Raw genomic sequence first — 24,741 nt, forward strand, 5'->3', positions numbered from 1 at the left:
ATCCCAGGAGAAAGAGCAGAACAGCCCATGTCCTTGCTGTGTCAATGTTTGCTTTTCCCCTCGCCAATCAGGCATTTCTCCCGACGTTCCCAGGGCCTTCCATCTCTCTGAGCATCTTGGCAGCATTAAGAACAGTGAGTGACTGATTCTGGTTGCCAAGAGAATAAAACTGGACCAGTACAGCCGCTTCCCTGACAATTTATGGCTTGCATATGGTCATTTGGAATTTGTCGTTAGTGTGTGGCCAAAGTTTTTACAGAGTTGAAAACACACACAGAGAGAGAGAGAGAGAGAGAGAGAGAGAGAGAGAGATTCCAGGCCTGTTAGCAACCATCATAAAGAAAAGCAAAAACAGGAGTGGGGAATGAGGTGAGGTTTTTTGGGAGGTGGGAATACTCATTGCAACATATTGGTTATGTAGCAGGATAGGATGCAGGCTTCCTCAGAAACAAGTCCCACCAAGCTGAATCAAACTTACTTCTTAGTAAACATGCTTAGGATCTCAGCCTTACCATACATGCATGCAAAAGTATATCTTATAGACCAATCCTTTCAAATACTCTTGGTGGAAGCAAGTCCCATTTTATTCAACAGGACAAACTTCCAAGAGAGAGTAGGACTGCACCCTCCCTATAGGAAATTGCAGTGTGATCCTATGCACTTTGCTCAGAAGTAAATTCCACTAAGTCCAAGGGTGCTTAGGACTGCAGCCTAAGCCCATCAAACTCAGTGGAGCCTACTTCTGAGTAAATGTACCCAGGGTGTGGGGTCCTGGAGGACTATTATCTTTTCTCTATTTTAAACACCACTCGCCTACCCCTATGACTATTGCTTATGTCATCTTTTTTTTAAAAAAAAAAAAGACGAGAGCCATTTCCAATAGTAAACATTTCTGACATTTAAACACACACACATTTCTATCCTCTACTGATCTTGCAAAAAAAGGAGGCAGAAAGAGTGATGGGGAAGGAGCTGACTCAAGTCTTCAAAGCTTGTATTAAATCATCTCTTTCGCACCCAGTAATTGTTCAACGTGCCAAAGACTCTCCACCGCAGCCCCCCAAAACACGAACACACCCGGCTATGTTCAGTCAATGCCACAATTAGGTGCTTCAACCGTCCCAGACACTCACACCCAACATCTGGAAAGGGGAAGAAAGAGGGCAGAGGCAGGCAGAGAAACACTGTCTGATAAGCATTCAGCAAGCAAGCCCGTCTCTGTAGGGATTCCGCACATGTAACCTTTCCTTTCCCAAAAAGAAAAAGAAAAAAAGACAGGAGGAGAAGGATGGGGAAACACCGGGTTTGCAGACAACTCCAAGGCTTTGTTGCTGGGGTCATCAATAATCTTCGGAGTTAGGAGGAGGCTCATTATCATTATCACTTTGCTTTGGGCGATGTTGCATCCAAACAGCAGGGAGGGGAGAGAAACCAGGAGACAAAGCGTGTTTCCACCCCCCCAACCCTTCCCCACGCCGCCGCCGATGCATGCATCCACAACACGTTCCGGATTTTAGACAGACTAGCAAACTGATAGATATGAAGAAGGGGAAATAATGCTTTAAATAAAATATAAAAAAAGCATCGCGCAACTCACCTGGTTTGGGACGGCTGCTCCCTGCCCTTTACAAAGAACATAAGCCAAGAGGCCAGGTTGGAAACCAAGTCACTTAATTAGACATGAGCGGGGCAAAGCTTGCGAAGCAGTTCCCTTGGGATGCAAACTGTAGAAGGTCGTGTGTGTGCGCGCCGCTTCCTCCCCAACCAACCAAGCCACCCACTCCCGCCCCCTTTTGCTTGGGATTCAGTCACTGGTGCTGCTGCTGCTGCTCTGGTTGCTGGAAGCAGCAACAGCAGGGGGAGGGACGAGGAGGCTGCACACCGATCTGGGTCTGGCACAATGAATTGCAGCGCAGAAGGCCCACCCCGCCCTTCAGCCGCTTTGCAATTACATCATCCTTCTGTGGCTCGGCAGGGGGCGGAGGCGGAGGGGGGGGCGGGGAAAAGGAAAGACAGAGCCTTCCCATTGGCCCCTCCGGGCAGGCGTCCCTTGGGTCCCTGGGAAACGTAGTCCCGGGGCGCTGTTCCGCCCCGGGCTACTACAGGCGCGTCTGGTCGTTCGCGGCACTACAACTCCCGTGAAGCCCCGCGCGGCGCGGCCTCAGAAAGGAGCTGAGGGAGAAGAGGGAGGGCCTTAAGGCTTCGGGAGCCGAGCCCGCTCGCTCCCTCAGAGCGGCCATATTGGCGGCGGTGATGACGGTGGCGGCGGCAGTGCGGTTCTCGACGGGCGCCCTGCGGAGAGGAGGAGCGGCCCTAAGGAAGCCGGGTTTAAAGTGGCGGTGCGGTGGGAGAGGGGGGGGGGTTGGGGAAGCGAGTGGGGGTGGGGTGGGAATAAAGCGAACCGGAGCGGTTGAGGAGAGCTTTTTCAACCTGAGGTGGGGGGGGGAGAAGCGACGGTGGGCGCGAGGAGGTCAAAAGTCCTCAGGTGCGTTTGACGATTCCCTCTCCCCTCCCCTTCGTGATAAGTGACGGGCGGGGGCGCGCGCTGGGGGGGGGGGCGGGCGTGTTGCCGTGGGAACCCCCGACGGGAGCGCGGCTGCGCCTTCCCCGCCCCTTCATAGGTGTCCCCAGACCGCAGCGTTCCGCGCTTTGCCGCGGGTGGCGCAGAGGTTAGAGCGCTCGTTGCCGGCGTCCCCGGGAGCCCCGCGTTCGGTTCCCGGGCGCCTCTCTCTGGCCGGGTTCCCCTAATGGCAGCCTGAACACCGAAACAATCGGTTGCTGCGTCGCCAGTGCAGAACGCAAGCCCTGAGGCAGGAAATCCCATTGGGATTAGTGGCGCCTGCTACTTAACCTGGGCATGGATAGGAAGCTGCCCCAGACACTTACCTGCTTAGGTCCATCTAGCTCAGTGTTGTCTGCACTGGCTGGCAGCGGGCCAGGACTGAGCTCTCAGCCCTTGAATTTAATGGGATTTTACTGTTGAGTTGAGTGGCTTTGTTTGGGGTGGGTGGACTTACATTTTCACTGAGTTTAGGGAATGACCAGGTTTTTATTTCTCTCCCTCTTCCCAGTGCAGCCTACAAACCCTCCCGCTTGCAAAACCATCACACTGCCTGGCAATCCTGCTTTTCGTAAAACTAGGAGAGCTGGTCCTAGCGGCGTGTAGTACTGAGAATCTGTCCAGCTTGCGGCTGTAATATTACAGCGAAGTGGTAGAGCACTTGCGTGCAGGGAGTCCCCAGGTTGAATCCCCAGGGGATCTGCTGCCAGTCCATGTAGACAGTGCTGAGCTAGAAGGACCAATATTGCAGTTCAGGGTAAGGCAGCTTCCTAATCTAGACAAATTCCCCAATAAAGTTGATGAAAGACAGCAGAGTTATAATAGTTTTAACTTTGGGAGTTCCCGCCCCCCCCCCCCCCAAATTCCTACTACAGATTTCCCTTGCTTCCAGGCACTTTGTGATCTACTCAAGATATACCTTAACAGTGCAACTCTGTACATCTTTACTCAAAAGGTCCCACTGAGTTCAGTGGTGCTTACTTGCAGGTAAGTGGGTATAGGACAGCAGCTTTAAAAATAATTTTCTCCTTCTTGACAAAATCTCTGGGATCTTATTTGAAAGGTGAGGTAGAAATCCCTGTAACAAATAAATCATACCTATGATAGTTTAGATTGTGTTGGAATTTCAGAGCAATATTATGGAGCTCCATTGTGCTAGTTTGCATAGTCCTAAAATGGTGAGGTTTCAACGTTCCTGTTTTAATCTGCTACATATACTATTATCCTGCCTGTTTGTTTGTTCTACAACAAACATTCCAGGTGGCTGAAAAGTTTATTTACAAAGTGTTATAAAAGCCTAGTGAAAACAGATATCACAACAGGGCAGTAGCTGAAAGTATAAGGACAAATTAACAATAAGGGTCATCCTCGTTTTGCATTCAGCAGAATCACATCTTTAACCATCAAACCCCGAAGATATTCTTGCGTTGCAGGAAATAGATGACTCTTGGTCTCCCAAGTCTACGATTCTATGATATTGGTCTCATTCTGTGGGAATTATTGGCTAAAAATGGAGAATCATTGACGGATGCCAAAGAGCTCAGTGTGTGGATGTTACACTAGTCCCCCCCTTTTTTTTATGAATACTTCTTCCAGTGCAGGAATGGGGAACGTTTGGCCCTGCAGATCTTGCTGGGCTTCAGTTCCCATCATTCCTCACCAATAGCCATGCTACCTAGGGCGGGTGGGTGTTTGTCCTAGACCAGAAGGACTGGGCTGTTAAACAGAAGATAAATAAACGGACAGGGGCCTCTTCAGAAGCATTTACCTGCTGTGTTCTCTTACCAGTTTTGGTGTTAACCATGTTCGGTGTATCCTTCAGAGAGTTTGAGTCCATTAGCTTTCCTATTGCTGCTGTGGAACTACAAAATGCTACATTTAGGCCACTGCTTTGCTTTGCAGAACTACAATTCCCAGAGTTCCCTGGAAAAAAAGGATTGTTAAACGCACTCTTCATATATATAGTATTGTGAAATAGAAGTGTGTGTGTGTGTGTCTGAAAAATCAGCTTTGCCCACACATGTATATTTTAGGGAGGGGAAAAACTCACTGCTTGACCACTTTTTAATTCCTTCTATATTCCTAACGCCAGGAAATGTTCTTACCCCAGCACAGCTTTATAGGGAGATGAAGCATACTGCATTACTGTATCTTTAGAAAGGGCTTCTATAAAGAGCAGGCAGGGGGCTATTTTATCTCTGATCTTAGTGCTAAGCACCACAGTGCTGAGATCAGAAAGTTTGCATTTTACTTTTCACAGATATAGCCCTCCAAAGTGCTGGGCAGTGGGGAGGGGGCTGGAAATGCTGGTTGTGTGTGCATCAGCACCTGTCGTGTGTGTGATAAATTTATGTAAGAGTGTGTCTAGTGTGTTTGTGTGTCCATGGATGTGTACACTGACCACTTTCACCACTGGCATGTGGCCTTCAGAAAAGTGGTTGGTCGTCAGTGTGACCCTCAGACCAGAAAAGACTAGCTGTTCCTTGTTCACACCAAACAATCTCACCTGAACGTACATTTGGGATTTGAGATTATATTAATACACAGGCTGAGCCAGTAAATGGGGGCAGGGGGAAGGCTTGTGATCTAGTCACATAAACATTTGTTACGGTCATTCTAAACCAGGGGTTGCCTTCCTTTTGGACCAGTGGGCCTATTTCAAATGTTGGAGGCCCACCAGTCACAAAATAGCTGCTATTGCAATTGGGGAGAGGGAGGTGATGGAGGATAACCCGAAATGGTTCCCACAGCCACCCACAACAATTTTATGCTTTCCATGGGAAGTCTTACCTGTCCCAATTGTGGAGGTACACAGTCATGGATGTAGCCGGGAGGGGGGACTCTCCCCTGGCCTGGATCAAGTAAAACAAAAGGAATACTTAACTAACTGACCGATCAATTCGGTTCTACCCCCCTCAACAAAAGTTCTCCCCCCACAACAAGAATCCTGGCTACGTCCATGCAAACAGCACTGATTTTAAACATATTGTACACTGATCCTGCTGCTGAGCATTTTGCTCCATAACATTATTTCTAGGAGGCCTGGAGACACGTTTAAAAAGAAGAACGAAAGCATGAAGTCTGGGGCATGTGCCCAGGTGAAAGCCTTTGCTTGGTGCCCACAGGTGCCATGCTGGAAACCCTAGTTCTAAACTTAAAAGCAGAAATGCAGCCCAGTCTTATGTGTGTTTACTCAGAAGCAGTGCTTTTTTTCTTAAAAAAAAAAGTTTAGGGGTACTCTCATTTTCCTACTCGTATTGAAATATTTCCCCTCAATGAGGCCAAACTTAGATTCACAAAATGTTTAGGGGTATGCGTACCCCCAGAAAAAAGCACTGCTTAGAAATAAGCCTGCTGTGTCCCAAGGGACATTACTCCTAAATCAATGTTCTTGAATTTCAGCCTTACGCTGAAAGCTCCCTTAGACACAGCGAGGCTTACTTCTGAGTAAACGTGTAGTAGTGAATTGACACTGGCTTGGTGCACTGAGCTTAAGCCCACCAAAATTACTAGTCAGCTGCAACACATTGGCAGACACTGTTGGAGGACAGAGTGGAGTGCTTCGACTTGCAAAAGTTTCTTTCCAGGTGAGTGGCTTGGGGAGGACATAAAGCAGGGGTCCCCAAACTAAGGCCCGTGGGACCCGGATAAGGCCCAAGGGACTCGTTTATCCGACCCGCGGCAACTCCCACAGCAGCTGCCCGCTCTTACCTGCGCTGCGCGGCTGTCCACTTCCAGGTCAGAGAAGCACCAGAAATAGCTTGTGAGCATGCACAAGTGTTATTTGCGCATGCGCAAGCGTTATTTCCAGTGCACAACCCTGAAGTGCACCGGAAATAGCATGTGCGCACGCATATGGGCACGCGCTCTTCCTGCCCGCCGCGTGATTGGCGCTGGAGACACCAGCCCGAGGTGCAGCAAGTTTGTCGACCCCTGACATAAAGCAATGATGGGAAACCTGTGACCTACCAGGTGTTGCTGGACTCTAGCTCCGATCATCCCCAGCCAGAATGGACCACAGGGATGATGGCTGGTAGTAAGCCACAGTCTCCCCATCCCTTGTAAAGTAGGCAACTAATGAGAAATGCAAAGTGCTTAATGTTCAGTTCTGCGTTCTCTTTCAGGAGCTGCCAGCGCAGAGACTGTGACTTCTACGCCTCCTCTTCGTCTCTTAATGGGGTCATACTAGAGATTTCTGTGATCTGGGCTTTATCTGCCGTTTCTGGGAGGACGAGGGCGTGCTGCTTATCCCATGACCCAGCAAGAATTGAAGCAACACTGCATTCATTTTATCATGGCTAGTGGGGGGGGGGGTAATTTATTCAAAGTTCTTCCTTCTGCAAACACTTCACTCAAACCTTGTTCGTTCCTCCTCAATCCCTTTTCCTTCACAGCAGGTAGATCTGTAGCACCTGAAGAAAATGTTTATTGAGGGCTTTAAAATCTGAGTAGGCTCAGGATGTTCTCTTCTGGGTGTCAGAACATTCTGTTTTTAAGACTTGTCAAATTGAATCTCCTCCGCAGCAACAAATCCCATTCATAGGTAAAGGCAGTAAGTATTTTGAAAAGCCCTGCCAGGATCTTGTTTCTGTAAAGCAGCATCTGACAAAGGTTTCACTGAACGTTGGCCAAAATGTTATTACAGACAAATTAGGTGCTTTTTGCTGCCTTCTATAGAGTCAAACCTTGATCTATGTATTGTTTACTCTGGCTGCCAGTTGTTCTCCAGGGTCTCAGGTTAAGAGGTATTTACAAACCCTTCAGTGTGAGATCTTTGAAATGGGGATGCCAGAGATGAACCCAGGACCCTCGGGCATTCAAAGCATGTCCTGTACAACCGAGTTACTTTGTTCCGACATTTTTGGGATGGTGCTATTGTTATAAATAGTCCCATCGGTCTGCTGCAGAGTGATGCACTATACAGGAGACTGCAAAAAATAACAGCCAGATGCTTACCCCCGAAGAGTTTGCAAAGTAAATTTCAGCTGTGGGTGGGTTTGGAGGAAAGGCAAAAAATCTAAAGAGGGGAAGGATTGTGCTAGGAATCAGCAACTGAAGACTGCACCAATTTGAGCCCACAGTAAGTTGCAGGCCACGAGTTCAGGTCTGTCCACAGAATAGGGGCATCAGCTTGGAGAGATGGCCCTCCAGCCTCAATTACTAAAGCTCTGACTTGGACAGGAGCACAGTGGAGTGTGTGAACTGCCAATCCAATTGCACAGCAATTGTCTGTGACCTATAGACTGGACTCCTTTTAAAATTTCTTCTACAAGAGGAGGCAGCAGGAACCAGGTAAAAATGAGTCTGGTTGCACTTTGGTCTCTCGATACAGTGTAAAGCACCTACATAGTATGTGGATCAGCAAGATTATATAAACTCGAGGGGTTGACATACTGGAGATTGAATTTTTTTTGCACACTTCATATTTTGAACTCATTCTCAACTTGGAATCACTTAAGCCCAGGTGTAGTTAAGAGCTGCAGCCTCATGCGGTGAGCATAACAAGCTTACGTAGAAGTAAATCCAGTTGGTTGCACAGTGGGACTTGGTTCCTGCTCCTAAAGATAATGCAGGTGGTCTGTTTACCAGGTACAAGGAAGTGGCCAGTTGCGATTTTCTTGGGTCTATTTTATTAGACAATTCAAATGGCTTTTGTGGCCAGATCTTATAAACTGCCTAGTCAAATGACTTTGATTTCTGATTTCTTTTCTTAAGCTACATTTACACATACCTTTAACTGTTTTGTCCCTTGGAACCAAATACGTGTTGAATTTAATTTCCAGGTGGTCCTTTCAGTCTCTCCTTCAGGTTTCCAAAGCAATACTTTTGCTTAGCATTATCCATGCCACTGATGCTGCTTTTTTAGAATGGAGCAATTCAGTGCTGCTGCTGACCTATCCGCTTACAAGGGTTCAACACTGCTGGGGAGAGAGGCTTCATTGCATCCATTATGCACAGCAGGAGTGAAGAGGCTTTGTCCCTGCAGACTTGACTTGGCTACGGTTGCCAGCATCCCTGCTGATGGACCATGCTGGCTTGGTCCGATGGGAGTTGGCTTCCCTCTGAAGTCTGGGGGGCAATAGGTTCCCCTTCCTTGACACACAAGATAGATTTTAACCTGGTGGCTAATTTAATGATCAACAATTATACTAGAAAGGTTTGATATTAATGTGCAGAAAACATGGATAACTATCAAGTAATGATGCTTTCTTTCCACAGTTTTCCATATGCTGAATGCTCCTTACCACAGTCCTCTTAGAAAGCCTGATGCCATCCTCGTGCCGTAGAAGCAGATACAGTAGTAACCTTTTCTTGAGGAAATCTGGAATGTCCTTCAAAGGCTCCTTGCTGATTTCAGTGCATGGCAGTCTCCCCTAACCTGGTGCCTTCCGACTTATTTAGAAGTCTCTCATTCCAATTGGCCTTTGCAAGCATGGACAGTGTTCAGAGAACGATGGGAGTCTTGGCCTGACAAAATGGGGATAAGCCACAGATTGGCTTTAAAAAGCATGTCCCGCTCTGGCAGAGGAGGGAGTCTGGTTTTGGTAAGATGGTCATGAAGGGCCGACCCACCCACGGGGCAAGTTAAAGGCAGCTTCCTCGGGCAGCAGGATCCACAGGGTTAGCAGATCTGACCTGCAAGGAAGGCTGGGAATGTGGCCTCTACATCAGCCTTGTTCCTGATGTAGATCTTCACTCACCCCTTCCCTGGTGGGTGAGCATTGGGTGTTTTGCCCCGGGTGCCAAAATGCCTTTGGCCGGCCCTGTGTTTGTGGACCATCAGATCAAGATGTTGATGTTTTCTTCCCGACCCAAGGCTGGCAGATATGTTGCAACCACTGAGCCAATGGTCAGCAGAAAGACTGTCATCACAGGTATGAGTGCAAAGTCAAGTAGCTAAACTTTGCTAACCCCATTTTTATCCCAAGTGGCTTAAGGGTTTGCGTGGTCCTTCCCTCACAACCCAAGCTGTCCCAGTGAACTTCCTGGCTTAGCAGGGGATTTGAACTCTGGTCTCCGAGGTCTTAGTCCAACATTCTAACCATGGCTCCACATCTCCAGTCTTGCAAGAGAATGAAGAAGCCTAGGAGGAGATGGCAGGAACAAGTGACCCATACCATTATATATTGCATAGAAAACCAATACGAATGGGCAGTTTCCAGAACGTTAGCCTTTTGCAGCAAAAAAACAGAATCCTGTGGCACCTTGGAAGAGTTGCTGCCACCCCATCACTGTGCCTCTTACCTGGGCTGCTCAGTGGCAGCAGTTTCTGGTGACATCTCATGAGAGTCATGCTCTCCATGAGATCTCGCAAGATTTCGGCAAGGTCTTGCTGGAAACGGCTGCCAGCAGAGGCAAGGTAGGTGCTCTCTTTTGGACTTCCACCACTTGAGGTGAGTGCCTCATCTTGCCTCATCATTGGCCAGGCCTGGTTAACAGGCTTAGTGAGCCAGTCTTCACTGCTCAAGCTTGTAGGAATGCTTTTCTTTACCCTCAAAGTCATGTTCTAAATACAGTAGTACCTCAGGTTAAGTACAGTGGTGCCCCGCAAGACGAATGCCTCGCTAGACGAAAAACGCGCAAGACGAAAGAGTTTTTCGTTTCTTGAGTTGCTTCGCAAGACGAATTTCCCTATGGCTTGCTTCACAAGACGAAAACGTCTTGCGGGTTTGCTTCCTTTTTCTTAAAGCCGTTAATACCCGGGGAATTCGCGCTCCGCAAGACGAAAAAATCGCAAGACGAAGCAACTTACGGAACGAATTAATTTTGTCTTGCAAGGCACCACTGTACTTAATTCATTCCAGAGGTCCGTTCTTAACCTGACACTGTTCTTAACCTGAAGCACCACTTTAGCTAATGGGGCCTCCCGCTGCTGCCATGCTGCCGGAGCACAATTTCTGTTCTCATCCTGAAGCAAAGTTCTTAACCTGAAGCACTATTTCTGGATTAGCGGAGTCTGTAACCTGAAGCGTATGTAACCTGAGGTACCACTGGTATGTTTGTGCGAGAGAAGACTGGCTGCCCCCCAAGGCTGCTGCAGGCGGATTACGAGTAGGATCTGCAAAAGGGTTGAGTGTCCCTCTTCCTGCTCCTTTGCCCCATATTTGTGCAAAAATTAAATGGCCCATTGAGTGTTTGTGTAATACTGTAGTCAGATACGTTTGGCTTGGGCCATGAATGGACAGATGCTACATGTCACCATCCAACCAAGAAGGGGTCCTTGGTTCTGGTGTTTATAGAGTGAGGGAGGTTCACTAATCACAAGCAAGTTGAGAACAGCATTTAACTGGAATTGCCCATAGAGAGCTTGCGTGCCTAAGGATCCTCCCAGCACTCCTACAGATGCAATAGTGACCTGCATTTGCTGGCTTAACAACATTCCAGTGTGAAATATTTCACATCTGCTGCACCTTAACAGCAGATCGTGCTATTTTGTCTGTTAAACCGGTGTCTGCTCTCCTGAGCCTCGGACAAAGGAAAAAAATGTCTCTGCCAGCTCCCTGATCCTTTTTAAGCTGGCAGTGGTCCTGGGCCTTCCTGTGTGCATATCAGATGCTTTGGCACCAAGTTGGGGTCCCTTTTATATTCCAGGTGTATATAGGTAAATATATCCTAGAGGTGGGGTTAGGGCCTGTTTCCCTGTGGGGCTTTGTGTTTTAAGAGCTGCACTTGCATCCATTCAAAAGGAGCGCCATCTGTTTCACAATTTTGTTTCTCTGTAGGCAAAAATCTTGCCTGCCTGTTCCCTTCCCTTAGGGTCACTTGCTGTTGAAAGACAAAACCTTCCGAGGAAACGGGGATGGGTGGAAACTGAATATGGGTGTGTCACGGCATTTTGCATCGGTTGATGGGAGCAGGCAAAGCATTAATCAGGAAAACGTGACCCAATTATCTATACAGCTAAGATGCATTTGCTTCTGTCGAATTGAAACGGCATTTCTTAATACATTTTTAAGTGACTCACACAGGCATTAACAACTTGAACAGGAAATTAGAAATCCATGACTCAGCTGGGAAGAGAGCTCTTTTCTCTTACAACAAGCCTGTGTAACCAACTCTTTCTTTTCTCCATAGGCTGCTAGAACTACGCTCATGCTAATCTTTTGTCTTTTCAGCCTAAAAGGCCACAGTCGGTCGGTACTTTGATGGGGGCCCAGGAACCGCTTCTTGCAATGCAAATGGCAAAACAGGACTGGGAAGTCAAGATAAACCTAAATCGGCTGACTTGCTTTTCAGAGCTCCCACCAGTGCAGGCCTGAGGTTGTCACTTTGGAAAGTTCATTAATTCTTCGGTGGATCGTAAGCTGCTTAGAAGAAACCTAGATCTGCACTTGTTAATAGGACGTGCAGAGCTGAGGTTGAGCACCATTTTTCGTCCAGTAGGGGGAGAAAGAGACGCCAGGCACACTGAATCGAAAAAATGCAAGAAGATCGTTTTCTGCGTTGATGGCAGGAAAACGGTCACATACCCCAGGCTGTTGTTTTTGGAGCAAAGGAGCAGGCTGGTGCACTTAGTCACAAGTCGGCAAATGCTGTAAAGGCTCCAGTCTTTCAAATACGTCACCACCCGTTCGTCAGGCAAACGCATGTTGCTTGCGTAAGGGTCAAGATATAGGTGCCCTAGCAGTGGAGAGATGATGGCATCCGCTTTGTGCAGACCCAACTGTGCAGGTAGTGTTACTGCACGGGGGACTGGAACATCAAAGCACCCTTATAAATCAAGTGGAGGGGGAGCTGTGGCCCTATCAAGCAAGGATTGTGGGATTTGTAGTCCAGCAACATCTGGAGGCCACAGGTCATGACAGAAATGCTAAATCGCTGGAAGCAAGGATTAAAGATGGCGATAAATTGTGGAGGAAGGTTGTGCTTCACTTCTAACAAAAGAGCTAACCTGAGTAGCTCAGCTGGTCATATAGTGGCTGCTAACAGCCCTAATGGAAGCAAAAGCAATACAGGTGTTTTCCCCCTTTATCCTTCTGTATGTTCTGTGTGCTTTGGACTGCAACTTCCATAATCTCCGTTCCAGCATTGCAAAGCTGGATGGGCCTGATAGGAGTTGTGGTCCAAAACTTGCAGGTTGACAGAGAATGTAGGGTGTGGGTCTTTTCTCTGCCTTCCCAGCTTTTCCTGCAGATAGAAGGAGAGATGGTTGGGACTTAATATTCAGCATTTATCTAGCATGAGTCCCAAGTGCTGTAAACTACATGCAGTGTCCCTGCAGTCCCTTACAACAACATTGTAAAGTAGGCCAGTATTATCACTCGCCTCCTGCAGATGAAGGACTGAAAGAGGGTTTTTTTCTGCTCTTCCTAGCTTTGCCTATGTGGTAACCCAGTTAAATAGCATGTGCTCATTTATCCCAGCCTATGCAATTTATGAAAAGTGTAGTTTTTGTCTATTGTCTTGAGTTCTGCTCTCAATGGCCTTGCCTGCTGTGACTCGTGCTATCCACTTTGCTGCCTGCTTGATGGCATCAGATCATCATGTTCCTTCCAGTGCCAATTGGAAACCATCCGGGAGGTGCTGCAAATGAGATTACGTCTCTCCCAGTAGCCACCTGCTATGACATCTTAAGAAGAAACATAGCATTTGCCACAACCTTGATGTCAGCTCTCTGATCTTATCCTTTGCACATTCTACATACTAGGCACAGTTCCACTTGGCTTGATGCATTTGTGCAAATCCAAAAGCTCAGGCTGTTGCATTAGCTGATATACCTCTTATTGCAGCCTCCCCCCACAAAAAAACAAAGTGTGTTTGCTGATTACACCATCACATACAGCAGGGGTGGGGGAACATTTGTCCATACAAATGTTGCCAAACCACACCTCCCATCAAGTTAAATTCTGGCCTGTGAATGTTGAAAGCACAGAATGTGGAACTAAGTTTCCTGAGAAACTTTGCTCTTTCTTTAGCAAGATGCTGGACCTTACGACCACAAGGACATGCCCAACAGTGAATAATGTCTTGTTGAATCTCAAAAGCCAGAGGTTTTGGTTCAATGCTTTCCTGCTCCTGAAGCCCTGGGCAGCAGGTGCCAGTTGGTGTACACAAGGATTGAGGAACCCTTGGCCCTCCAGATGTTGTTGACTTAGAGCTGTCACTATCCCTGGCCATTGGCCATGCTTGATGGGACTTGTAGCTCACCGACTTCTGTAAGGTCAAAGATTCCCTACATCTGGTGGAGACAGTATTGAGCTAGATGGGCTACTTTTCTGGCAGCGATCTACATTCCCATTCAGTAGGATCCCCAACCCTTGGAGGGCAGGGAACAAGGAAATCTACTTCTGCTGGCCTTGTCCCATGTGCCTTTCTTCAGATCCAACCCAATAAGATCAATGACAATAATCCTTTTGCCTAGATGTGCCTAAGTTAAAAGTGTTTGGCTAGCACATGGAAGATATGGGTTCAAATCCCCACTTGCCATGAAGCTCACTGGGTGAACTTTGGCCAATCACTTAATCTCTGCTTAACCTACCTAACATGGTTGTGGGTGTTAAATGAGGTGAACCATGAACATTACATTGAACTTGAAGAAAAAGGTGGGATATAAAATAATAACCTGCAATGAAGGAAAGCCCACCACCTGCCAAGGTGGCCCATTCCACTTGCAAGCAGCTCTTAGTGTTAGAAATTTCTTCCTGATGTTTACTTTGGATCTCATCATTTGAAACCATTGGTTCTGGCCCTACAATCTGGAGCAGTAGAAAACAAGCTTGTTCTGTTTTCCACGTGACAACCGTTTAGATATTTGAAGATGGCTACCATGTCGCCTCTCAACCTTCTGTTATCTAGGCTAAACATACCCAACTCCCTCAACTGTTCCTCGGAAGGCTTTGTTTCCAGGCCTTGATCATCTTGCTCGCCCTCCTCTGCACACATTCCAGCTTGTCAATATCCTTAAAACTGGATCAGCCCTGTAAGTAGGAGTGGAACCAATATATCGCTGTGCATCTGCTCCCAACCCAACAACCTGATCCAGCAAGATACCAGGCCCAATGGTATCACATGCTGCTGAGAGATCAAGGAAAGCTGGCAGGGACACCCCCCAAAATGTCCCTCTCCCAACAGAAGTCATTCATTATGGTGATATGGGCCTTTTCTGTGCCAAAACTAGGCAGGGCAGTGGCTAACGCCCCTCCCGCAACGATGAATTACCTACCCCCTGGGCCTAGCCAGTCAGTCCCCTCCCAGTAGATGTTAATAACCACAAAGGGCAAGAGTCAAATATGGATGTGGTCAGTTGGACTCTTCCCAGATCCTTATTGGCATCCTCAGACTTCAATAACTAAAACTGATCCTACACAATCGGACTAGGTGGTGCACTGGACATCTCCATAGGATCCTTGCCGATAGTGACCTCGAGTTCAGAATGAGAGTGAGCGACCTTGATCCCAGAGTTCTTTGCAAAACTGCCCCAACAGGCCTCTGAGGGCTCCAGCACCTCCACTTGGGCAAGATTTTGGCAATCCTTCCACCACTCAGAAAAGCTCTATTGGGGGATGCAATGGTGGTCCTTTTTGCTGTCATCACTGCCACACAATAATGTTATATGTGCCCATCCCTGCTTAAGGACATCCTTTCCCCATGGAATTTATGAATCATAACTCATGCTTCCCATTTTGACCTTACAACAACCTTGGGAGGTAGATTAGGCTGAGACAGAGTTAAGTCACACTTGAAGTTTGACTGCTGGGATAGCTCAGTTGGTAGAGCATGGAACTCTTAATCTTAGGGTTGTGGGTTCAAGCCCCATGTTGGGCAAATGATTCCAGCATTGCAAGAGGTTGGACTAGATGACCCTTGTGGTCCCTTCCAACTCTACATTTCTACCATTATAGCCCTTGTTACTCTGGATCTCCCCCCCCCCCCCCGATGATCCCTGTCTGCTAATCCATTTAGATCTTGCTTCAGGTTTGGCGATGTGGATAAAATCCTCGGTTTTAATATTCTGCATCTTTCTTCTCACCAGATCAGTTCAGAATACCAAATTGGTACATTTTGACTGTCTGCATTATCAAGATTTTGTTCCCTTCATGCCCTCTCTGGCTTGACTCAGGAACATACGCACCAGGGCCATTAGCCAATCTGACTCATCTCATCCCTCCGCTCGGTAAACAATAATTTTCAAAATCCTGACGCTGACTCCCAGAAGATAATACGTCTGTGAGAAATGGGACCTGGGCCTCTGGTTCACCACTTAGATGGCTTTGTTGTGAAGCTTCTAATTCCTGAGAGAAACACGGATGGGATTAATTACCCAATCCAAAAGGATTATGCTGAAAAGTTTCCTTACGATTTGAAAGTGTGTTACACAGAAGTGGTCCCCCAGAAGAATAGGAATATTGGCATTATTCTGAAATTCAGATTGTGCATTAAAAACCTTTGCACTAGTTTGATGCTTCTCAATAAAAAAGAAAAGAACGACTAGAGATTTCAGGAATAGCCAGCTTTTACTAGGGCTGGTCCTATAGTTTGAGTGAGGTGGTTCTCTCAGGCAAAATATTTCCCTGCTGATCTCAACCTCAGTGGCAGAGGTCCCATCACTACTGCTGAAGTTTGCACATGTGCACCATATATTTGAAGCACTATGGTACATGACTGATAACAAGAGCATTTTAAATGTGTGGTACATATGTGGCCTTAGAGTCAACAGGTTTTTCGGGATTTTGCATGGGGGTGGAGGCATTGTGTAGACATCTGGTTCTTCATCTCAGCAACATGTCTTGAGTCAGCTATGTAAATGCTTCTAATTTAAGAAGCTGGTCCCTCGAAAAAAGAAAAAGCCACAGTAGGATGACATTTTGGTTGGCCCTACTGTGGATTTTCCTAATTCAGGGAGTGATACTATGGCTGGTTGTTGTTGTTTAGTTGGTTCACGAAGAGTCAGACACGGCTAAACAACAACAACACACCATAGTGTTACTGTTATTGTTGTTTAGTCGTTTAGTCATGTCCGATTCTTCGTGACCTCATGGAGCAGAACACGCCAGGCACTCCTGTCTTCCACTGCCTCCCGTAGTTTGTGCAAACTCATGCTGGTATCTTCGAGAACACTCTCCAACCATCTTGTCCTCTGTCATCCCCTTCTCCTTGTGCCCTCCATCTTTCCCAACATCAGGCTCTTTTCCAGGGAGTCTTCTCTTCTCATGAGGTGGCCAAAGTATTGGAGCCTCAGCTTCACGATCTGTCCTTCCAGTGAGCACTCAGGGCTGATTTCCTTCAGAATGGATCGGTTTGATCTTCTTGCAGTCCATGGGACTCTCAAGAGTCTCCTCCAGCACCATAATTCAAAAGTATCAATTCTTCGGCGATCAGCCTTCTTTATGATCCATCTCTCACTTCCATACATCACTATTGGGGAAACCATAGCTTTAACTATACGGACCTTTGTTGGCAAGGTGATGTCTCTGCACTTTTACTATATTTTATTTTATTTATACCCCACCCATCTGGCTGGGTTTCCCCAGCCACTCTGGGCGGCTTCCAGCAAAACAGAGAAAACATAATAAAACGTCAAACATTACAAACTTCCCAATTCAGGGCTGCCTTTGCAAGAGAAACAAAACCCTGCAACCAAACCACAGTGACTTGTTTCCCTGAATCAAAACAGAAGTCCAAAACTGCATGCCACGTTTGTAGAACGAAATGCAAAAAGCAGAACAATTGTTGCAGTGTCTGGGAGCACAGAGCACCCAAAACCAATAGATCACAGATCTGTTTCGTGGTGCCCAGTGACTTGGAATCTTGCACTCTCTGTTCCCTGAAAGACAATGCTCCCTGCACAATGCTCCCCTTGGGCTTCTTTTCTCTTCTCCTGGGCCTGGGCATTTTAATTGCCTATATAGTTCAGAACTCGTTTCAGGCTTGGCTGTCAATGACAGCTCATGGAGATTTAGGGCGTTCTCTTTGTGTGGCTGCGGCGGGATGCCCCATGGAATGGAGTTTCCCCAGCTGCACTATGCAGATGTAAGAATTCCTGAGAGTTCGCTTAGGGATAGCAGGGTTTGATATTTTTCCACACAAAGATCTGACTGCAAAGAGTCATGGGAGAGCGGAGCCATGGATCAAGTCAGAACTAGAGAACTATGAAGGACCTAATAAAAAAATTCCTTCCAGTAGCACTTTAGAGGCCAGCTAAGTTTGTTACAGTGGTACCTCGGGTTACATACGCTTCAGGTTACATACGCTTCAGGTTACAGACTCCGCTAACCCAGAAATAGTACCTCGGATTAAGAACTTTACTTCAGGATGAGAACAGAAATTGTGCTTTGGCGGTGCTGCGGCAGCAGGAGGCCCCATTAGCTAAAGTGGTGCTTCAGGTTAAGAACAGTTCCAGGTTAAGTACGGACCTCTGGAACGAATTAAGTACTTAACCTGAGGTACCACTGTATTGGTATGAGCTTTCATGTGCATGCACACTTCTTCAGAAACACGAAAGCTCATACTAATAACAAACTTAGTTGGTCTCTAAGGTGCTACTGGAAGTATTTTTTTTATTTTGTTTCGACTACGGCAGGCCAACATGGCTACCTACCTGTAACTATGAAGTACCTGTGACTTTATAAATTTATTGTGGCATAAGATTGTCAGTTGCACGAAGTGTGGTCCTCAAAAGTCTGCGCGCTCTCTCTCTCTCTCACACACACACACACTCCTCTGTAAATAATATAGTTTGTCCCATGAAGCTTTATTATCACATATCTGTACTCCACCATTTTCCCTGACGGGGACTCAAGAAAAGGCTAAGTAGTAAACCCTACACAAATCCAAAGCAGAGTCCCAAATTTCTAACACCATGCAGCTTGCAGTCACTACTATTTAAACTGACGTACAGAAAACGACATCATTTCACTTCCTTTGAACTGTTTTGGATGCTAGCCATCTGCGTACATTCTTCTGGTTCAAAAAAAGGTGTTTTCAAGGTGCTTGTTCTATGACATGTTGCTTTATGGAACCATTTGTGCAATACGTTTAATAAACCTTTACACATTTCTTGTTCAGACAGGCGGGCCAGAGGTAGAGCAGGCTCTCATGATTAGATTAATGAGTACATCAGAGACAAAAGGAGACTTTTCAGCAATTTGATGATGGCATCAGGAGATAATGTAATTACAAGCAATGTTTTGCTTTGGCTACTGTACTACATAACGTTTGTGTGTGAGAAAACGAGCAAAGGCTTTGCATATTTTTTGACTAGTGCATCCAGTGATCTAACCCTTCCAAATCCTTTAAAAAGAAGGAAAGAAAGAAAGAAACTTGGAAGGGCGGGGGGGAATTACGAGCGCAATTCACAATTCTTTCCTCCTTTCAGTATCACTTGTCTTTACCCACCAAGCGAATTCAAAAAGGTTTGCAAAACTGTGCCACATCATAACAGTAAAAAAAAATAGATTGTGTTTTTATTTCATAAAATTTGTATACCGCTTGATTGTAAAAAAAACCCACACACGCCAATGCGTTTTACAAAAATAATAAAACAATAAAATCAGTAAAAGCAATTATAAACCGCTCTTTGAAGCATTCAGACATTAGTTACATTGATTTCAAGGGGCCATCTGAGTCTAAGTCAGACGTCACTGAGTGGACTTAAATTTATGTACATCAGATTCCCCGTAAAAGATTGCTGCCCCCCCCCCAGTCTATGGTGGTCCCAACTGTCCCAACCCCACTTCACATTTTAGAGTGTAAGAAATGAAGATAATTCCTTCCCCCACCCAATTTTTGATAATAGGCCGTCATTCATTATGTTTGGTATAAAACAATGATATGTACCGTACATTTTGTTTTAAAACTCACAGTTGTATTCAACTAGGCTACTCTCGAGTAGGCGCATTGAAATCAATGGACCTAAGTCAGGTCTGTTTATTCAATTGTTCTACACTGAGCAGGACTAACATTGGTTAGAGCCCATTAGCAAGCCCAGCGATTCCTTAAGTCAGCAGAGTGTGTTACAGCTCAGTCGCTGAGTGCAAGTTGAGCAATGTGGGAGAGTCAATCTGTGTTTGAACTTCTTGGTCCTCCTGGCTGACAGGCAGAACCTGTTTAGAAGTATCTCTTAGGAGACACTCAACAGTCTTTCTCTTTTAAGTTCTAGGGTTGGGCAGTTGGGTCACCGTGTAGGTTCCAGGTTTGTGGGGAAGGGCTAAAGAATATGCCCTCTTTGAGTGGGTCCAGATCATGTGCCCAGTCCTCACCACTGCACAGAGGAGGTTGTTCCTGTTCCTCCTCCTTGCTCTTGTTACTGCTCACATACTTGAAAAGACAGGGCCGGCTCTGGCAATAAGTCAGGGCTGGGGAAATTTTTTTGTGCCTGAGGCAGGCACTCCCATCTAGCCAGCATTCTGCCAGTGGAGGGTAGGGCCAGAAGGAAAAGTGGGAAGAGCCACTGCTCACATACCCTCAAACATTTCTCCGATGAACATAGGGATGTCCCATTCCATAATGATAATTTGACTATTTAATACCCCACACATCTTACTGGGTTGCCCCAGCCACTCTGGGCAGCTTTCAACATACAGTCCTACCTTGGAAACCAAACACCTTGCGAATTGAATGTTTTGGCTCCCAAACACCGCAAACCTGGAAGTGAGTGTTCTGGTTTGCAGACGTTCTTTGGAAGCCGAGTTTCCGACACGGCTTCCAGTTGTGTGCAGGAAGCTCCTGCAGCCAGTCGGAAGCTGTGCCTTGGTTATCGAATGCTTTGGAAGTTGAACGGACTTGCAGAACAGATTCCGTTCAGCTTCCAAGGTACAACTGTATATAAAAACATTAAACATAAAAAAACTTTACCTATACAGGATTGCCTTCAGATTATTACTATTATTATTATTAATACCCCACCCATCTGGCTGAGTTTCCCCAGCCACTCTGGGCGGCTCCCAATTGAGTGTTTAAAACAATACAGCATTAAATATTAAAAACTTCCCTAAACAGGGCTGCCTTCAGATGTCTTTTAAAGATAAGATAGCTGCTTATTTCCTTCACATCTGAAGGGAGGGCATTTTACGGGGCGGGCGCCACTATCGAGAAGTCCCTCTGCCTGGTTCCCTGTAACCTCACTTCTTGCAGCGAGGGAACCGCCAGAAGGCCCTCGGCGCTGGATCTCAGTGTCCGGGCTGAACGATGGGGGTGGAGACGCTCCTTCAGGTATACAGGACCGAGGCCGTTGAGGGCTTTCAAGGTCAGCACCAACACTTTGAATTGTGCTCAGAAACATACTGGGAGCCAATGCAGATCTCTCAAGACTGGTGTTGGCTTGGGGGTCGGATAACTCCATACCCTCCAACATTTCTTCAGTGAAAATAGGGACATCTTAAGGAAAAGTGGGACATTCCAAGATCAAATCAGAAACCAGGACGTCTTCTCTAAATCAGGGACGTCCCTGGAAAATAGGGGCACTTGGAGGGTCTGAGCTCAATGGCAGAACATCTCCCTTGCAAGTGGAAGGTCCCATGTTCAATCCCTGGCATCTCCAGGTAGCTGGGAGAGATTTCTGCCTGAAATCCTGGAGAAGTACTGCCAGTCAGAGTAGGCAGCACTGAACTAGATGGACCAACGGTCTGTCTTGATATGAGGCAGCTTCCTATGTCCCTAAGAGCAATGGATGTAGATCATAGATTTGCATAGTTGTGTATCATCTATCCAGGGAAGCAGGAAGTTGAAGGGTGCATTCCAGCTACACAAAAACACTCCAGGAGGGTGCAAAGCAGAGCTGGTGAGAGGGGGTGTGGCCTGAGGAGAGTCCCAAGGGCCAGCCAGAAAGGCCTCGAGAGCCACCTTTGACCCCTGGTCCTGAAGTTCCCCATGCCTGCATTAGGCAGAGCGAGGGAGCTGCCTGAGGCAACAGGTGCTGAGGGATGGGTAGGTGACGCAGAGAGAGATGAGGTAAGGTACAACTGCCATCATGAGTGGCTTCTGTCCATGGAATGAGGCAGGTGCCATCTTGTCCTTTACCTCAGGTGGCAAAATACCTTGAGCCGGCCCTGTGCAAGAGGGCAGGTGAGCAGGGAGGAACAGAAGGAACAGGACCAGCAGGTTCTTGCGGGTTGTGGCCTTTGGCAGCTGGCTGACAGCAACAAGCTCTGTTATAAGTCGCAGTGGAACGGGTCCAGAATTTGCAAAGAATGGCTGTGGAAGAATTGGCAGGATGTCTGGGAAGGTCACAGTAGGCAGGTAGGCAGACTAATTTCTTTATTATTATATGCATATCCCATCTTTTAGGGACGCGGGTGGCGCTGTGGGTTAAACCACAGAGCCTAGGACTTGCTGATCGGAAGGTTGGTGGTTCGAATCCCCGCAACAGAGTGAGCTCCCGTTGCTCGGTCCCTGCTCCTGCCAACCTAGCAGTTCGAAAGCACGTCAAAGTGCAAGTAGATAAATAGGTACCGCTCCGGCGGGAAGGTAAACGGTGTTTCCGTGAGCTACTCTGGTCCGCCAGTAGCGGCTTAGTCATGCTGGCCACATGACCCGGAAGCTGTACGCCGGCTCCCTCGGCCAATAAAGCGAGATGAGCGCCACAACCCCAGAGTCGGTCACGACTAGACCTAATGGTCAGGGGTCCCTTTACCTTTACCTTATCCCATCTTTTCTCTAAGGAGCTCAAGGTGTTCACATCTTCTCCCTCTCCCATTTTATCATCACAACAACTTTGTGAGGTAGGTTAGGCAGAGAATCAGTGACTGGCCCAAGAGCATCTGGTGCTGAGCGGGGATTTGAACCCTGGTCTCCCAGGTCCAACATTCTATCCAGTACACAACATGCAGCACCCCTGGACTACTACTGGGGCCCCAGTGCCCTGGCAGGACCCATCCCTCACATTTGCTGTGTCCCCTCCCCATTTTAAACGAAGGAAGGTTGGGAGCCATCATTTAGACTTCCCACAATGCCCTAGCATAGCGTTGCTCTAGGGCATTGTGGGAGCTGCAGAGACCAACCAAGACAGGAGAGGGCTCAGAGGGAGGGCATTTTGCCAAGGACTCTCTCAAGCCCAGAGTTGGCACTGATCTAGCGTTTCTGGAAAGTAAATGGCTTTGTGAGCATTGTGGCAGATGGAGCATACCAGCCACACACTGCAAGAAGCGTGTGTCTGTTTAGAGACAAGACACAAAGAGCCTGAGGGCTGAAAGCGAGAATGTCAGTTGAATTAGAACGCTGGATTCCTGCCCTTCAAGGCTGCATTGCAGCGATTCACACATGCACCCAAACAACGGGCACTAAAAGGGCTGGTGTTTGTAAAAAAAATAAAAATACCCCGGACATCTCAGTTCGGAAATATTTTTATGTACAATTGTACAGGCAGCTCATATCTGATTTAAAATAAAATAAAAGAGTAAGGTCTCCAAATGGCTCGGGTTCCAAAAGTCTGCTGCAGCCTGGTGCCATCCAGATGTTTTAGACTGCAGCTGCCGTCATCCTGGGTTATATGAGTTGAAGCCCCAAATATCTGGAGGGTACAAGGGTAAGGAAGGCAGCTATAGAACACACACACACACACACACATACATATCGTGCATTTTTAAATAAACGCATGCACCTGTTATGGTAAAATCTGGGTGCGAGGCTGCTCTGCCACCCAGCTCGTCGGACTAAGTCCGCGGGTCCCTGCAGAGGAAAATGAGCTCAGCCGGAGACAGGAGCAAGCTGCAGAAGATCCAAGTTTATTGCGCAACAGGTTCAAGGCGAGATTGAACAGCGAGAAAGGGGTGACATGAACTTTTGAAACTTCCCTCCATGTCCAGAATACAGTGCAAAATACATCCCAGTTACATCATGAATACATTAAGAAGAGGTTGGGTTACACAGGATTAACATATGGAGGAGGGAGGGGGGAATATGCAGAGCTGGAGATATGCGCAGATAAGCACATCCTGAGTACCAGTGATGAGAAGACAATGGTCCATGTACTGGCATTGCCCGGAGGAAAGGCTTGGCAGAGTGATTTGACAGGATTAGGGTCTTGACACCTTGCTTGAGGGATTATGGAGGACAGGGGAGGTGTCATGGAGTCCTAGAGAAATTGAGCAAATTGGCACGTTGAGTTTCTATGAATTTTATAGATTTTAGTCCCTTTTGACATTGACAATTGGAAATAAATGGATATATTGTAGCGGAGAAGAAGGTGAAGAAGACATGCCCCCCCTTCCGTATCACACCTGAACAGGAAATGTGGCTAACATAATGAAAGAGGACCTGATAGGGGGGTTGCATTGCAGTCTCTCTCAAAAGAATATCCTCAGCTGGGGAAAAAACAAACCAATTTCAATAGCACTAACTTTAAAAACAGACGCTACAACACAGTGTGTCACCTTTTGTTCAATATTGTAGGGATGGCAGCTAATCTAATCACTCTTGCTTTCCTTCAACCCTTTAATCTCAGAGCAAAGATCACAGGACTGCAGAACCAGTGAATTATTTATGGCCAGATCCCTGCTGAAAGCAGGAGTGATATCAGGGAATCTGGAGTGATTGGATTTATAGGTTTTCCATAACAACCTAGAATCTCGCCTAGGGATAAAAGGTTGCCCAAATAGTCACACGGCTAAGGCAAAAGCCAGGATGAACAGCCCTGGACAAAACAGAGAGCTGATGAATAAAAGGTAAAGGACCCCTGACAGTTAAGTCCAGTCACAGACGTCTCTGGGGTTGCGGCGCACATCTCGCTTTACTGGCCAAGGGAGCTGACATTTGTTCACAGACAGTTTTTCCAGGTCATGTGGCCAGCATGACTAAGCCGCTTCTGGCAAAACCAGAGCAGCGCATGGAAACACCGTTTACCTTCCCACTGGAGTGGTACCTATTTATCTACTTGCACTTTTGATGTGCTTTCAAACTGCTAGGTTGGCAGGAGCTGGGACCGAGCAACGGGAGCTCACCCCGTTGTGGGGATTCAAACTGCCAACCTTCCGATCGGCAAGCCCTAGGCACAGTGGTTTAGACAGCTGATGTATACTTGCACGCATATTATGGAGTGGGACTGAGGTACTTGTGGGTCATGAGATTTATTTGTCCTCTATATGCACACAGCACGTAGTTAAACTTTGGGAGGCAAAACAAAACAAATTCCTTCCAGTAGCACCTTAAAGACCAACTAAGTCAGTTCTTGGTATGAGCTTTCGTGTGCATGCACACTTCTTCAGATACACTGAAACAGAAGTTTCCAGACCCTTCTATATAGTGAG

The 24,741-nt window shown here is 47.0% G+C and overlaps 1 protein-coding gene and 1 long non-coding RNA gene across 3 annotated transcripts in view; one reads left to right on the top strand and one right to left on the bottom strand.

Moving 5' to 3' along the window:
• RAB30 (RAB30, member RAS oncogene family) overlaps positions 1 to 2,343 on the bottom strand; it is a 39,448-nt gene extending 37,105 nt beyond the window's left edge. The window contains exon 1 of the mRNA XM_081860824.1: positions 1,598 to 2,343. The gene's annotated coding sequence lies outside the window, so the exon portion shown is untranslated. The remainder of the gene's footprint in view (positions 1 to 1,597) is intronic.
• The window catches only part of LOC309341409, a 122,621-nt gene extending 103,611 nt beyond the window's left edge, over positions 1 to 19,010 (top strand). Inside the window, exons 2-3 of one of the 2 annotated variants that reach the window (XR_014156310.1) lie at positions 10,368 to 11,821; positions 18,566 to 19,010. This is a non-coding gene — a long non-coding RNA (uncharacterized lncRNA). Of the gene's footprint in view, positions 1 to 10,367; positions 11,822 to 15,533; positions 16,153 to 18,565 lie in introns of those variants that run through there. The other variant, XR_014156311.1, reaches the window with a different exon arrangement.
• Positions 19,011 to 24,741: the final 5,731 nt, after the last annotated feature.

Source organism: Podarcis erhardii, assembly GCF_964252035.2.
Source record: "Podarcis erhardii genome assembly, chromosome: 4".
In the NCBI taxonomy this organism is placed as follows: Eukaryota; Metazoa; Chordata; class Lepidosauria; order Squamata; family Lacertidae; genus Podarcis; species Podarcis erhardii.